Raw genomic sequence first — 4,666 nt, 5'->3', positions numbered from 1 at the left:
TGAAAGATTGTGTAAGATGACACATAAAGGAGCCTTATGCATGACGTCGAAAGGATCATTTTCTATATCATATAATTGTTTGGTAGATTATAGTATCTAGTATTCACTCGAATAGATATTGATTTCTTTAGGCGCCTGCTATCTGTCATTGGAGCGTTGTTAATTAAACGTATCTTTAGGTATCTCTAGAGTATTGCTACTCAGAGTTAACAATACACTATCTATTATCCTCAATGTTCATGGCTATAAAGATGCTGACTCTGTTGGGTGCCCAGGCGAACGCTGGTCCACCACAAGATACTATCTGTTTCTTGACCCAACTTAGCCTATTGGAGTTCCAAGAAACAACATACGTTTTCTCATTTTAGCACTAAAGAAGGGTACGTGCCCTTACTAATTGAGCTCATCGGATTACCTCCATGTTGTAACATTTAAACCACATATTTACCAGCTAAACTAAACTGGTGTTGCATTAGCATATATACGAAACACTTGTTGATTGGTGCCCTACATTTCAACCGAGACCTGGTTATAGCACATCTCCTAGTTCAATATTTCTAATACTGTTCAACAGGGGCGGACTTAGAATGTTACTAGGGGTAGCATGGGTTACCCTTCAACCCCGTCTCCTTAGAGTAAAAGTTCCCCTTAACTCCATTTCCGTAGTGTAAAAGTACTCCCAACTTCGTCTCCGTTATACAAAGGATACCCCTGGTCTAGAAAATATAAAATTGGGATACCTCTGATTTTTTGGGCTAGTTCCGCCACTGCTGTTCAGATTGTCGATCTACTGCACAATGGCTACCTTATACATGCATTGATTTTCTTCACTCTAACCTTTACGTTGCTGTGCACGTTTCACTACTTAAGGGGCCTATCATACCTATTATTATTGCAACTAATGAAGTATTTATTTCTACATTTATATGTTTCGTTATTTTAATTCTAGTGAAGAGGGTCTCCATTAAAAATCTCACTTCAACTTACTTTGGTTATGCTTGTTCTATTTGTAGAGGCTTTCTCTTCTTTCTGAGTCGCAATAATATAAAACAATACTAGAGCTTTACCCGTATCTATAGTTGAAGTACCGTTTAAAGCATCTTGCCATTAGAAAATGGCAAAATGTCCTCAAAAACACCCACATGGTGACAATATACAATCCAATAGAAACAATTGTTATTCTCTAGCTATTATTCGCTATTCATTAACACACTAAAACCCAAAAATATCTAAAGATTAAAATTGGAAAAAAAAAAAAAAGATTCAAGATTTTAAAATTATTTCTTTTGGTATCTTTAACATCTCTAGACACAAATCATATACATCACCCTTTTGTCCACACGACCACACAACGAGGCCAAAGTGCACGCCCTCCGGTTGTGCTCCTCCTCGTTTATTACCTGAAAACCATTGCGCATTCTGGTAACTCACCAAGATCCGCAAATAAAGACTCGTCTTCTTCACTAACCGAGAATATCATAGCCATGTCCGCATCACAGACTATGTCCCTAGCAAGCAAAGGACTCTCTAGCATGGTTGACGACAAGGATTCTAAATCAGAAAACCAGCCCAAATGATTATTGGCCACCTCTAGGTTGGAGAATTCAGGTTCCACTATGGATTGCTTGCTTAATTGTGGGGAATCTTCCTCTTGATCATCGATGTTGGAAACTTCTTCTTGTGTGGTGGTGGGAGTGGAGGCTGCTGGCGGTGAGACGCTGGAGTTCTTGTGGTGGTTCTTATTGTTGTGTCTGGATGCCGGCGGGTGGTTGTGATCGCATGAATACGTCACAATTACCATTGTGGGATCCGCTCGGTTCCTCTCTACTTGTTTTCTTGCTGGACATCCTTTTGAACTACTACACTTATAATAACCCCTGCCAAGATAATGATAACAATAATTGAGGCTTTTTAGTTTCTTTATCCAACTTTGTCTTGTCATTGTACACCAATGAATTTGTGCATATGAACTTACTAAATGGATTTTTTGTTTGTATTTTATTCACCAAAATAAATTATGTACCTAAAATGTTAGATGAATGATTTCAACAAAATCAATATCAAAACGTAGACTATTGTGTCAAACTTACCGAGGGTAAGGTGAGCCTTTGATGGGTTTCTGGCCGTACTTTCTCCATGCCCAAGAATCCGAAGGTGGAGCATTTACCTCACTCTTAAGCCGAGATCTTTCAATTTCTTTTACTGGCACCGAGACAACACGCTTTTGTAACGAACGTCTACTGTAACAAATCCCAACAACATATGTTACAACCTTTTGTTGTTTAAGGTATTCGCTTTTGAACATGTCTAGGAAAATTGAGTTATTTATGTGTATGTTCCATACTAAAACTAGACTAACCTTTTATGGGACGAAGTGGAAGTTGTCTTGGTGTCATTAAACACATCAGAAGATGGCGTATCTTCGCTATTTTCTAACGAGTTTTCACGGTCTTCTTGATCTACTGCGAGAGATTCATGCCCCATGATCCAATTTCCTGAAAGTTGCGCTGAATTCGTCTGGATATGTTCTAGATATTTACGTTTGTGTTTGAGCCTATGTTTGTGCATAGCTAATGTGATGGTTCAAATGAACTAATGAGTGAATTTTTGTGTGTGTGTGTGTTTGTGTGTGTGAGAGAGAGAGAGAGAGGAAGAAAAATGGGTGAATATGATGAACAAATGAGTTCTGGACCAAATTAAACTTAGGGGTCCCAAATGTAGACAGATGAGCAATTGGATAATTTTTTTATAGTGGACGTGCAAGAAGATGTGAATTATAAATCCAAAACCCAAACAAGAGGGGGGTGGGGTTAGGGGGCAATGCTTATATAAATAATATTATGATATTACAATAATATATTGAAAGGGACTTCATAATTTGGATCTATATTAAATTAAATTCAGCTCTATGACTTTGGCATAACCTTTCTCTTTCTTACCTATAATATACAATTTTTTTCTGTCTGCCAGTTGTTGATTTTTTGAATATTAATCTTCTTTTGAATGTTTATAAATTAATGGTCGGGTCCGAGATAGTACTATACATATATTTGAGGTACATAATATCTCGTACTACATATGAGAGGTGACTTTTATATAATATATAGAATTATTGGTAACGTTACTATAAAAACGCACCCTTATAAGTAAAAAAGAAAATAAGTTTTAAAATGGAGTTGAGCAAACATACATACAAAGGTGTATTACATTAGAAAAGAATATATTAAAGTGTAATAAAGGTGTATTACATTAAAAAAGAAGAATATATTAAAGTGTAATATAGTCATAGATATGTTACTAATACTATTTTATCATAGGTAAAATATAAACAGAATTATAGGTAACGTTACTATTAAAGGGAAGGGATTTTGTTTATTATAGGTAAAAAATACATTATGACCAAGTAAAGCGGATGCTTTCGAGTAAACCCATCGTCCTCTTTTATTGTCAAATGACACTATCTAACACTGTCTAATCAAACCAAAAGTTTGAGCAAACCCATCATCCTATTTTATTGTCAAGTGACACACTATTTAACATTGTCTAATCAACTAAAATATACCTAGAGTTAATGATAAAAATCTTTAAGGAAGTCAGATAACATTAACTTTAGGCAAAGAATTTCACATGTAAACTCATTCTGCTCGAGGTATGTCCAAGGTTGACTGCTCGACCGTCATGAGATCATAGCCTCCCGATGCGCTGGAATCGGATAGAATCCCTAAACCCTGCCCCCCCCCCCCCCCCCCCCCGCGGTCAGGTTCGAACCCGAGATTAAAGCACCGATTCGTCTCTTCACCCAAATGTCCCTTGAGAACGGCCTAAGCAATAATTGAACTGGCGTCTCCACTAGAAGGGCAGACCAATTTAACACTAGAACAACTATATGGTCCTCAATAATCTTTTAAGTTTTATTCTCTCACATCTATCTAAAATGGCTTCCCACCAACGCTTTTGCCGATCTTTTACACTATGTTCCCGAGTCTCATTTAACAGGGGGAGGGGTAGGAAAATTTTCTCTCCTAATCTCTCTAATTTGGAAGGATGAATATATGGTCATATTTTCTTTCTTTTTCCCTCATTTTCCCTCCCCTCCCCCTATTAAATGAAACTCGGGAACATGGTTTTTCATATTTTCATCTCTTTTCCCTTCCCTCCCCCTATTAAATGAGACTCGGGAATATAGTGTTGGCATTTAGTCCATGAGATTTAACCTAAAATACTATTTTAATCTAAATAGTTTTTTTTTCTCTTATGAATCCCTGACATTTCATTTTTTGTCGCTTTCATCTAACCCCTAGTAACTCCGTCAAAAAAATCAATTAACTAAAAAGTATATTAGCCAGATTACATATTTCTTTCAGTTTTTTATCATGTTCATCCAAACTCTTTTTGCATTTCTCTTTTTTATTCATTTATATATATATATATATATATGGTGAGGTTCCTCTAAAAAGTGTGTTTTTTCTACAAAGTGTAGGAAGTATTTTGTGCCATTGTATGTGTTTGATCAATGGTTGAGATTAGTTGGGTGGCATTTTTGTAATATTTTTGTTTTAATTATTGATTCATTTAATAGGCGAGGGGCATTGTAGTCATTAATCATGTTTTAAATAAAGAAACTACCATCACTTCCTTTATTCTAGCCATTTCTTCATTAATTAAC

General features: G+C 36.1%; 1 pseudogene; it reads right to left on the bottom strand.

Annotated features, from left to right (window-relative positions):
- Positions 1 to 1,156: 1,156 nt before the first annotated feature.
- On the bottom strand, positions 1,157 to 2,750 carry LOC110885497 (annotated as a pseudogene).
- Between the last annotated feature and the right edge of the window lie 1,916 nt (positions 2,751 to 4,666).

Source organism: Helianthus annuus, chromosome 17, assembly GCF_002127325.2.
Source record: "Helianthus annuus cultivar XRQ/B chromosome 17, HanXRQr2.0-SUNRISE, whole genome shotgun sequence".
Lineage (NCBI taxonomy): Eukaryota > Viridiplantae > Streptophyta > Magnoliopsida > Asterales > Asteraceae > Helianthus > Helianthus annuus.
This window is presented reverse-complemented; position numbering and strand designations above follow the sequence as displayed.